Source organism: Callospermophilus lateralis, chromosome X, assembly GCF_048772815.1.
Source record: "Callospermophilus lateralis isolate mCalLat2 chromosome X, mCalLat2.hap1, whole genome shotgun sequence".
NCBI lineage: Eukaryota > Metazoa > Chordata > Mammalia > Rodentia > Sciuridae > Callospermophilus > Callospermophilus lateralis.
The window spans coordinates 20,512,821-20,525,825 of NC_135325.1; the positions used below are offsets into that span (position 1 = coordinate 20,512,821).

Genomic DNA, 13,005 nt, shown 5'->3' on the forward strand with positions numbered 1-13,005 from the left:
CCTCAGCACCACATACAAACAAAGATGTTGTATCCGCCGATAACTAAAAAATAAATATTAAAAATTCTCTCTCTCTCTCTCTCTCTCTCTCTCCTCTCTCACTAAAAAAATATTATTAGTTTTTGCATACTGCTTGGGGAAAGGGTATTCTTGTTACCTTATATTCATGTGGTTCTGGGTATAGAACACAGGGCCTTGTACAAGCTAGCCAAGCACTTGACTATAGTACTCCTTCCCCATCCTTAAAGGCTCTCTATAATAGGATCATTTCAAGCCTCACACAAAGCTTGAATCTTTCAGTCTCTCTCTCTATATATATACATATTATTTTCATAAGAGCACAGTATATTAGATATTATTTCCTTTTTATAGAAAAGTTTGAGTTTGATGTAAACATATTAAATAACTTGGCTAAGATAATAGGTAGTAAGACAAGAAGCTGATCTCCAGCCAAACCACAAAGGCCTCTGTAATTTTGATTTTGCTATTACCTTGGTTTTATGATAGAAGGTTAATGAAAATATATATTTTCCCCAACTCTTGGTTAGAATTGAGATTTTTCCAATACTATACATACATGTTAGTGAGGAAAGGATTGCACACAAATGTCTGTATTCACATTTATGTGTCCACATGGCTTGTAGTTAAGCCACAAATTAAATTTCAACATTATAGTTCAAACAAGATATTTTAAAACAGACATGCAATCCTATTTATTTTTCCTATTCATATCTATGTATCTTTTTATTTCTTCTCTATCTGGGAAATTTGGTAGCTTTTATCAAGTTCATAAAGAATGCATAAAAACATAAAAAAGAAAATAAGCTCTTTAAATAGTTTCTATATATTATAAATTATATTTTGTTTATAACTTTTAATTTTGGGCTATACAAGTAATATCTCGTAAAATTTAACTTCTATCTTCTCATCAAGCCCCCAATGAAGTAGATGATGTTTGTTCTTTAATGAATGTTTGAGGTCACTGATATAAGCAGAGTGGAAAAAAAGTCAGGAAGCCTGCTTTAGAGAACTGGAGATATTTGGTATCTTTTCCCCCATTGAAATGAAAAAGTATTTTAAAATAAGCATCCTTTTTGCTTTAGCTACAATTGTTTTCTTCCATATTCTCTAGTACTCTTCTATCTCTAGTCTTTTCCTGACTCATCCTTCATATGTTACATAAATATTCCACAGGGATACTTTCCCTGATCCCAAACCTAAGTTGAATACCTAATGTTATTCTTGTTCATCGCACTTGAATTTCATTTGGAAAATTTATCTTAATTCATAACTGTTTACATATGTGTTTGTCTAAGACCTGATGTTTTCCCAAGGATAAAGGCCAGAGAAGGCAAACTCTTTTGATCTTATTTTGTTAGTAATGTCTGACCCCATTTGTGGCATAAAATCAGAATGAGGTAACTTGTAAATATAGTTGGCCACAGAGTAATTATTAAAAATTTCCTAAAACAATGTTTCATAGGCCATTATCTCTCAAAAGGATTTTTTTTAGTTGGTGGTGCTAAGGATTGAACCCAGGGTTTTGTGTATGTGAGGTAAGCACTCTATCAACTGAGCTATATCCCCAGCCCCTCTCAAAATATACATTTTAAAAGTTATTCTTTAACCTCTTACTCAAGTTTTGTTAATAAAAATACCAAATATCCTGAAATTTATTTTACTTTAGTGATCAAAAAATTGTGTCTGTATATGATAAAATCATATGTGACATTTTTCTTTTATCAGAAAACAATTATAGGAAATAATTCTCTATTCCTAAAGAAAATTCTCCTATCTGAAAATAAAAATTTTAGAATTGACCTTATTTCCTATTTTCTTTGGCTTCCAGAGGATCTCAAAATGAAGTACCTTCTATTCAAACTATTAGCCTCTTTTTTTTTTTTTTTTTTTGGATTAGAATACAAGCACCTGAGGTCTGGCCCCCTTCAGTACATTCTCAAAACCTGACCCAGAAAGAAAAATTTGATACTCAAATACAATCGGGTCATCATTTTCTTATAATTAATTTCTAAATAGCTTCCCATTGCTTGTAAGATAGATATAGAAATCATTAGGAATTTTAGCATGACCTATAAGACCCTGAATGGAGAAGATCTTTTCTAGTTGCTCATCCTTGTATCATTTTTTTTCTCCTTAGATTTAGCTACCCTAGCCTTTCTGTTCATTTTCATCATAGGAGCTTTGCATGAACTCTTTACTCCAAAAGAAAGGGCTTCCATTATCTCCAATAGTTAACTGATGTTCTTTCTTTATTTATTTATAATTATTTGTGAGGCTGGGGATTGAACTCAGGACCTTTCAAATGCTAAGCAAGTGCTTTACCACTGGGCTGCATCCCTAGCCTTATTGCTTATCTTCAGATCACAGCTAGGAGTCCTTTCCTACTGGATTGCTCACCATGATACCACAATCTGCACAGAACCCCTTGCCATGTTTTCTTTCTGTATCTATTTGCAATTTCTACTTTACAATATAGAAATTCTTGTCTTTCCTATTGATAGTAAGTACCAGAGGAACAGGAACATTTCACAAGAATTTAGTTTGTTTTTTTTTAATTTATTTTCTCACTGTCATACTATAGCAACTGGTGTCTTTTATCTACCAGGAGTTCAATAAATATTGGAATAAACAGAAACATCAGACTCTAAGTCTGTAGAGATACATAATTCCATTCAATGATATTTCTATTTCTTTTTCATTATTTCTTTACACATTTTACTATTAGTAAATATTTCTAAATCTTTGTGCAAAATAGTAGAGAAAAAGGCAAATTAATACAAAATTAGAATTCAAGTATTATGAAAGGATGGCTCAGGTTGTTTTACTTTTACTATAAAATGCTTTGACTGAAATGAAATAAAACAAGAGTAAAATTTTAGAATCAAACTTTTATTTCATGTTGGCTATGTAAAGGTACAGATTAACTAGGATGCTATAAACTATGTCATAATCTTGATCAGACTTCAGATTTGATTGTATATATAAATAATAAATCCCTACACGTTTGGATAAATCAATATAAAATTATTACATATTTTACAATGGATTGTAAATAGTATGTTGATTTTTATGAAAGTTGAGAAAATCAGCTTAAAGCAAAATAAATTTGCCATAGTTTATACACATTCTAAAAGAAATGTTTGCAGATTTTGATTGCATGACAGGTTGCTTTTATGACAGAAACACTGAAAACATGTTAAATGTATCATTATTAATGCAGTACAACCTTCACATTCAGATTTAATCACTATCTTAAAAATTACCTTATACTCATGGAAAGATTGATCATTTGACTTTTTGTTTACCCATGATCACCTTAGAAAGTAGTTATGATTCTGTTCATTTATTGTTTCATTCAAAAACCTTGACTTCTGTGCTGTCAAATATGACTTCTTCCAAGCATTTTTGAGAGATATAGAATAAACAGATGATTAAGGAACCTCTTTCTGAATGCATATTTTAATGTGAGATCTGGGAGATACTAATATATGCTTAGGCTTTGCCATCAATGAACATAGTCTCTTGAGAAAGACAAGGCTATACTTTCAGCATGACTTCACAAATATTAAGAGGGTAGAATAAAGGAAACATAGAAAGGTAGATCTAAATTAGATTAGAAAAAATACCAGGGAGTAGACATAGGAACGAAGGGGACCCCAGACAGAAAAATATGTATGTGCTGTATGAAACTGCATAACATATTTAAGAAAAAGGAAGAATGTGTGTGTGGTTGGGGTAATGGACATCTGGGGAAGTAGGTTAAAGTGATAACTAGGAGTTTTAAATAGTGAAAACATTTAAAAGGAAAAAAACATCCATGATGTTCCAATTTTTTATGATAAAATAAATTTGGTTTTTAGATCAATGAACTAAATTTTTAGTATAGTTGTATATTCAATATGCATATATTTTTAAATTATTTAAAAGGTTGCTCTTCTATGTACATGCACATATAAAGGCACATGCAATTCTGTATATTATTTAGTGTGTGTGTGTGTATATAAATATGCATATATATATATGCATATTTGCAACGTGTACAACAAACACTGCAAGATTTTGAATATTTAAACAAAATAAATGACTTTCTAAATTGCAAATGTGTACATATGGAAAATGGATATATCTGCTCATACAACTGCTTTTAAAATTCCATAACTTCTGCCAAATCAAGCAACAGTCACTCTGGCAATATGAGCACACAGAAATAGTGAACAACATAAATGTTAGCATTTATAGATCAGCCTTTATGGGAATATACTTTTTCATGTAAACAATGCACTCAACATATTAAAACAATCTCTTTATGTTCCTCACTATGGTTTTATCAGGCTAGCAAAAAAATTTGAAAGGAATAAAAAAGTAGACTATTAATATTAGTAACTGCTCAAGCAAGATGTATTTACAGGCAGTTCACTAATTTACATTCAATTTATATCAAAAACGAAGAGTGAATGTGCAAAAAGTGAAAACATTTTTTTTTTTTTTTAGAGAGAGAGAGAGAGAGAGAGAGAGAGAGAATTTTTTTTTTTTTTTTAACTTTCGGCGGACACAACATCTTTGTTTGTATGTGGTGCAACATCTTTGTTTGTATGTGATCGAACCTGGGCCGCACGCATGCCAGGTGGGCGCGATACCGCTTGAGCCACATCCCCAGCCAAAAATGGAAACATTTTTAAGTGTCTTTCTACCAGTGCACAAACTTGTGCATCAGTAGGTTTGGGGGCTATATTCACTACCCCTAGAACATAAATATGCCATATCTCAAATTTCCCTCATTTTAGAAGTTTGGTTTTCCTATATAAAAATGAACATGTTTGGAATGCACAATAGCGTCAAATTTTGCATTGAATGCTTCCCTAGCTATCTCAAAATGTATAGAAATTTTTGGAAATTGATCACAATTTGTTTATCAAATATATTTACATGGTATCCAAAAGAGGAGTCTAAACAAGTAATGGAAATCTCATATGTATCTGTAAGTTATCTTAACGACTTCAAATTTATGGGCCTCCAAAAGAGTGCTAAATCAAATATGACTTCTCCCAAGCATTTTTGAGAGATATAGAATAAACAGATGATTAAGGAACCTGTTTCTGAATGCATATTTTAATTTGCTCTCTGGCTATGGAGATTTTAGAGAGGTATATAACCTAAAGCTGTGTTTCTAAATCATGCTGCTGTAATATATATATTTTTTTTAAATACAGAAGTTAAAATTCTTCAGAAAGACAGTATGAACTGTTTTAAGCTATGTTATATTCTTGAGATAACATTATCATAGCTAAAAAGGAATGCTTACAATGACCCATGTAATTACACAAACTGCAAGCACATACATGTCCCTTTTTGAGCTGTTTAATCTGAGGATATCTGGAATATCAAATAGAATGATTCATAAGTAAATTATGTTGACCAGCATTTTCTTTTTTTTAAATTTTTTTATTTGTTTTTTTTAGTTATACATGCCAGTAGAATGTATTTTGGCATATCATGAAAACATGGAACATAATTTCCCATTCTGGTGGTTGTACATGATATGGAGTTGCACTGGTTGTGTATGTTGTTTGGCATTTTCAACATCCTGGGATTCAATAAGAGTACATTTTACCAGAGGGTAAAAATAATAAGAAATTAGCTAATTTGGTCTCAATTATATATAATATAATTATTATGTGCTACATGGATCTCTGAAAATGTAAATAATAATACCTAATCTTAAGAATCTTATTTATTGTTTGAGAAAATGAACTGTATCTGGAAAAAATATATATAAACTAAAATACATACTTTTATTAAATTTCTTTTTGAAATTAGCACAGGCATTCTGGACTGTTGCAGACAAATGTAAAACAAAATTTAAGGAAGTTCTATTGTCATGGTTGAGATGTGAAGTGTCCCACAAAAGCTCATGAGCAAGACAATGCAAGAATGTTCAGAAGTGAAATGATTAGATTATGAGAGATTTAACTTAATCAGTCAATTGATCCATTGATACAGATTAACTGGTTGGTAACTGTAGGCAGGTAAGGTGTGGCAGAAGGAGGTAGGTAACTGGAGGTGTCCCTGGTAAGAGAAGCTTTGAGTTTGGTTGCCATGTCCCAAGATTCTTTCCTCTGCATGCCCTTCTGCCATAATGTTCTGCCTCACCTTGGGCCCAGAGCTATGAAGTTGGGCAACTGTGCATTAACCCTCTGCAACTCTGAGCCAAAATAAACTTTTCCTCCTCTAAATTGTTCTTGTCTTGTCTTTTGCTCAGGGTGATGAAAACTATAACTATATTATCTTTGTAAAACAAACCCTGATTCAAAATAGTGAACTAATCTCAAACAGGTCCAGTCTCATTTCATTATCAAACATCTAAAAGTTCATGTGTGGGTTTATGATATTTAGACATCTCTTCCTTGATACCCTATAAAGTAATTGTTCAGGTGTCACTCTAGAATTATTATATCAGTGATCATCCATTGAAGTTTATATCAGGGTTATAATTAGCTATTCAGTGTCTAAAATTTTTATACCATCATCTTCACCATCTTTTAACCATGTGTTATCCAAAACAGAATCTAACCATGAGGAATTTAAATAGAAATAAAATAATCAAATTTTAGAATTCAGTTTCTCTATCCCATAAGTGATATTTCAATAGCTCAATAATGACACGTGGCTGTTGACTACATATTGGTCATCACAGATGCAGAAATTTTCTATTAAAGTTTTATTGTACAGCACTGTATATGTGATATTTCATCTTATTGTTAGTAAGAGGGACTTACCTACTTATTTATTCTCATATGATTTTACCCATAATTTTGTACAGCATATTTATGTTACAATATAATTGAATATTTTGCTTATAGGACAAAACATATATATGTATTCAGTACACTTCTTTGGTATATATATAGTTCATCATGGTTCAAACCAATTCTTCTTAAACAGACCTGCTGTCATTATATAAAGTGAAATTTGTAAGGGGCTTGGCAGAAACTATTACCCAGGGCAAACCAAAGCCCTTCTCCAAAGTGACGTGGAAAAAAAAAATATATAATACATTGTGGGAAGTCATTCTCTCACGTGATTGGGCACCTCCCTGATTGGGTGTGAGGCGTTCCTTCTGGCTAAACTGTGTTGAACTAATCCCCACCCTCTCCAGGTGCGAGAGCCTGTCCATGTGGGGGTGTGACTGACCATTGACCATTGGTCTCAGGACCAATCACTGACCCTGACCTTGGAATGCTGTCCCCCTCGACCTTCATTGGATGGAATTTTCCCCTGAATTTCTTGTTCCCCAATAAAAGGCCATCTTCTGGCGTGCTCTCTCTCTCTCTCCTGCTAGCCCTGAGTAAGCCTTGCTGCCCCACCGGGTGGCTCAAGGCAGAAGCCAGAGGGAGGGCCTTATCAGACCTGGTCAAAGAAAAAGGTAAATTGAGTTTATGTGTGTTTATTTTGATCTCACTAGTTAACTTCTATGCTTAGAACCTCTAGTATGAAGCTAGTGTGCTGGTCGTGCGGTTGAATACATATAATAATTCATATTATAATATATAACTTAATATATTATAATATATAATATAATAATATATTATATATAATAAGTTGAGTGATATTTAAATGAGCTCAATACCTGTTGTTTTATTTGCTTCTGCTTCATAATTCAGATTGGTGGTAGTTGTATGTCTCTTCCAAAGGTCACAGGTACTGTTGGGTGGCCTCTCTTAGACTACCTCTATTTTTAGCCTCTAGAAACCCCTCTCTAGCTTTATCTCCTTAGTCCCAGGGGTGGGCAATATTTTCCTACTGTTGCTAGCACCATTTGTACCATCCCATTATCCTGCACACACCTTAGTAAATTTCCCCTTCATTACTCTCATCATTTACTCATTTCATTTCAGCATGCTATGCATTTCCTGCTGATCCACTGATAGATACAAATACAGAGATCATGATATATCTGCTATAAATCAACAATATTTTTATCACTACATATTACTTACTGTGGTCAAAATATGGCTTGAAATTAACAAAACTTAATTATTTTTTTGCTCTCTATCTAAAAACATATAGCTAGAATAGTTTTCATTGTACATTGATACTAAAATACTTGCTACATAGTAGCATTAATTCTTAATCTTTCCCATTCAAGGCAAAATAAATTGTTTTTAAAAATTACTGGGCTGGGGCTGAGGATATAACTCAATTGGTAGAGTGCTTGCCTTGCATGCACAAGGCCCTGGGTTCTAATCCCCAGCACCACACACACACAAAAAAATTCAACTAGAGTAAAAAATTACTGGGCTGGTGCTGTTACTCAGTGGTAGAGTTCTTCTTCAGCATATATATAAGGCCCTGGTTTCCATTCCCAGCACTTCAAAGCAAAAATATTTCTTCAAAAAGAGAATTTCCTTTATATACTACAAGGATTATTTTGTTTTTTATATGATGAAAAATCAGTACATTTTTTGTATTGATGGGCCATGTCAACTAGAGAACAAGGAAAACCTCAAATTTATGCACAGAAAGTTTTAATTGAAGCAATATACGAAAGTGTATAATAGCTCTAATATTCAACATTAGAGAACCAATAAATAATATATTACCATAAGTAATAATTTTTTGAAAAATCTATATTATACAAGAATTTTGGCTTGGATGTTGACCCAGGGACACTGAAGAGATACTGGTCCAATCTAAACAGTTGCTGCTGGTTTTAAATATAATATTCTTACAAGGGCATACCAACTCAATATTACTTCTACAGTATAAGCATGTGATAAAAATATTATGGATCAATTTAAGTGAAAATCAAATTTCAAAATGCAAACTTAAAGAAAAAAATACTAATTCTGTTAAAGAAAAATTATCTAAGGAAAAGATGTTTTTGCCATGAGTGGGTTTTTCTTGATTTTAAAACTGTACTTAAAATTTTTCCTTTAAATGCCACATATTTCTATGCTGAAAACGAAAACCATGAGTAATAAGCAAAAATCAACAACTTAGATTTTTTTAACAGAATTGTATATATCAACTATATCATATAAATTATAATAAAATACACATTTGGACAGAATATCTTTGAAAAATCTACCTATATAAATACTTTCATGTTAAATTTACTGCCTTTAAATCTCATCAACTGCTAGGAAATATGTGTATAAAAACAACAACAGTAATCCTTGTATATAGTGGTCAGTGTATGGTAACTACAAAGCAGGAGGTAAAGAAACAGAGAGGGTATTTTGTAGCACTGTGATAATATGAGACCAGAAGAGTGATGAGTACCACTTTTGAAATTCTTACATTGAAGGTCCTGTGTTAGATATTGTATGGATTATCTGTTCATTTGTTTGTCTTTATATTTAAATAAAAGCACATCCTTAAATATATTAAAGAGGCAACTGTGTTGTTAATGCCTTATCAAAGCAAAGGAAATATAATGTTTGAATCAGATCTGAATTTAAGTCTGGATTACAGATAAATATAAATTTTTAGCAACTATAAAATCTTGTATAAATTACTTACTTTCTGAATCTATGAATCCATACTGATAAATGAGATTAAGGAAAATAACTTTGTGTGGCTTTTGGGATATTCTAATATGATGGTGTGTGTTAAATGCAGAGTACCTGATATATTATAACTAATAAATGTTTAATCTTATTTCTAAAATGTGGATTTAAATGATAAATACGATGAAATGACATTTTCTTTTGCTTTATTTTTTCTGTTTTGGGTTATATTCACAAGCTAGTTCTTTTCTCTATTTAAATAAGACTTTTTTTTAATGGCTCAGGTTTTTTTTAACACAATGCCTTATTTTTATGTGGTGCTGAGGATCGAACCCAAGTCCTTCCCATGCTAGGCAAGCGCTCTAATGCTGAGCCACAATCCCAGCCCCTAAATAAGGCTTTTAAAAAATTAATTATTTATATTTATATTATATATATTTTGACTGATACATAAAAATTATACATGTTTGTGGAGTATCATATGATGTTTTGATACATGTATACCTTGTATAATAATCAAGTCAGAGTAATCATACATATCTCCTCATTTATCATTTCTTTATGGTAAAAATACTCAAAAATCTAGATTTTTGATATATACAGTACATAATTATTATCTATAATCACTCTTCCATGCAAAAGAATAACAGAAATTATTTCTTCTCTTTAACTGTAACTTAAGCATTCATTGACCAACCTTTCCTCATCTATCCCTTCCTTGTATTCTATGGGGCCTCTGGTAACCACTATTCTTTTACAACTTTTTTGTACTGGGGATTAAATTGAGGGCATTTTATCAGTAAGCTACATCCCTAGTCCTTTTATTCTTTTTTTTTTTTCATTTTGAGACAGAGTCTCACTAAGTTCCTGAAGCTGACTGAAAACTTGCAATCCTCCTGCCTCAGCCTCCCAAGTCATTGGGATTATAGGCTTAAGCCATGGCACCTGGCTTTTCTCAACTTCTTAGAGATTACATTTTTGATTCTACATATCAGTGAGATCATATGATTCTTGTTTTTCTGTGCCTGGTATATTTCATTTAGCATAATGATCTCCAATTCTGTCCATGTTGTCATAAATAACAAGATGGTATTCCTTTTTTTTTTTTTTTTGCCATCCTACCCAAGCTTGTGTTTTTTTAGCTCCACACTACTCATATTATCAAGCATATAAACAAATCACAATTGACGTGAAACAGGAAAAATATAGAAAAAATGTAAGGGCTTCCTTTGCTTTTTGGAAAACAGCTGGGAAACAATAGAACATTATTTTTAAAAACGTGGAAAAAACTTTTTCATAGTAGCTAATATCCATCCACCTTAGGCGTTATGATACATTTCTTTTTTGTAACCTTAATACGGCCCATATTTTCACTCTTTATAAAAATCAATTCTATTAGAAACAGTTTTTTAACCACACTAACCTTTAAATTGGATCACTAAAGAATGTTGTATACATCAATTTCCTTTTGATTTCATCAATCAAGAGACCATTTCTGAGCAGCTTCTGAGCAAACATTTCTTAGTAAGTTGATCACAGATCTGGGGTCTTCACTCCTCATAATGGCACTGCCAGACACAATCATGTTAGCTCCTGCCTTTGCACATTTATGGACAGTGTCAGGACCTACTCCACCATCTACCTCTATATCCAAAGATGGAAACTGGGTCCTCAACCAATGAACCTTTGGCATCATATCTTCCAAGAATTTCTGCCCTCCAATCCCAGCTTCCACTGTCATAACCAAGGCCATATCTATTTGAGTAGCCCATGGTGCCAAATACTCAACTGTAGTTCCTGGTTTGATGGCAAGGCGAAACTTCATCCCATTTTCCTGGATGTCTTTAATCAAAGCCCCCGGGTTCTCAGTGGCCTTGAGATGAAAGGTGTATTGATTGGCTTTACCCACTGTTCTGGCTTGGACATCATCATGTGCATGTCAAAGAAAGGGTTCTGGCCTAGCCCTTTCGGAGGCTTTCTACCACAGGGTGACCAAAGGTGATACTGGGAACAAAATGCCCATCCATTATATCCAGGTGCAGATAATCTGCCCCAGAGATTAGCATCAGGAGGCACTCAGCCCCTAAATTGGCCAGGTCGCTGTTGAGGATGGACAGGCCAATCTTGCAGCCCAACTCCATGGTCCTGGCTCCGTAGTACTAGTTACCCCACTGGTATTCCTTTTTATAAACTTATTTATTTTTTAAAATTGCCCAAATTAAGACAATTGAAGATATTTCAGATAAATTTAATTTTCCATCATTTTGGTACTCAAATATCATTTTACTTTGACTACACTTCTAAATTTTCCATGTTCATTCCTAACTATTTAAAGTTGAGCTTAGAAGATCAAATTCAAGCTTGAATTCAAGTCCAATCTTCCTAAACTTTTTGAAAAAAATAAACATCCTTCTATAAATTCATGTGACTTCATAGGCTATTTCTAATTACCATATTTAATTTAGTTTAAGATTTTTATTTGTTACAATAGGCATTCTTCTCAATGAAATAAAAGAACATTCCCTCTAATATTTCTTTCCTGGTTCTAAATTTTATTTGCTAAAATAATGATATTTTTAATATACCTTTTAGAAATTGTGGTGTCTTAATAGTATAATAGTATACTGCTCATTTTTTTCTATGTAAAAAAAAATGAAAAAAAAAATCTTCCCAATACAGGCTATAACTCCAGAAGCCACTTACCTTTCTCCTAATATTCTACTTTAAAACTCAGGTGTTATACTTCACTGAGTATAATGTGTTAGATTTCTCAAAATTAAAGACAATGTTATTAGTCAATGTTCTAATTGCTTGCACAGTTAAAATTTTTCTCATTATGTAACCTCTCAAATATTCTCTCTTCAAATAACTTCTTAGAAATGGAAATTTTTCTTTTCTTTTTTAAAATATTTTTTAGTTGTTGATAGACCTTTATTTATTTAGAGATTTTGTTTTCTAAAGGACAGCATTACATTTAATGCTAGGGTTAAGTCTTCCTAAAAAGAGAGAACAAATAATGATAGTAACAGTGATTCACTTCAGTCAATGTGTATTTTTTCAACAAAAATATTTCCATCTGTTGCCACAGTTGGTATATACTGTTTCAGGTCCACAGTCTAGTCAGTCTAATCTGAGTTCATTAAATACTTATTGAATCATACATAAATCAGTGGGCTTTCTACATTTTAAATTATATGTGTATCTTGAAGGAAAACTCAACCAGTTAATTAAGTGAACATTTCTTATTGATTAGAAAAACTTGCCTCCTGTTTTATTGGCCCAAATTACATCCCATGTCTATACTTAAGCCCCAAATTGGCAAAGGGCATGAAAGCACATAAATGTGTTAAATGAAGTATGATTCCCTTCTGTGACAAGGGATAGGTTTCTTACTGTCAACTGTTTGAATAGATATCTGAACAAAACCAGGGTTCTATTGGAATGCACACAAGCTGGAATTCAACTGTTGGGTGGG

At 32.4% G+C, this 13,005-nt stretch overlaps 1 protein-coding gene and 1 pseudogene across 3 annotated transcripts in view; both read right to left on the reverse strand.

Moving 5' to 3' along the window:
• Dmd (dystrophin) overlaps positions 1 to 13,005 on the reverse strand; it is a 2,011,337-nt gene that overhangs the window by 1,896,687 nt on the left and 101,645 nt on the right. The window lies entirely within an intron of this gene.
• On the reverse strand, positions 11,003 to 11,671 carry LOC143638983 (ribulose-phosphate 3-epimerase-like; annotated as a pseudogene).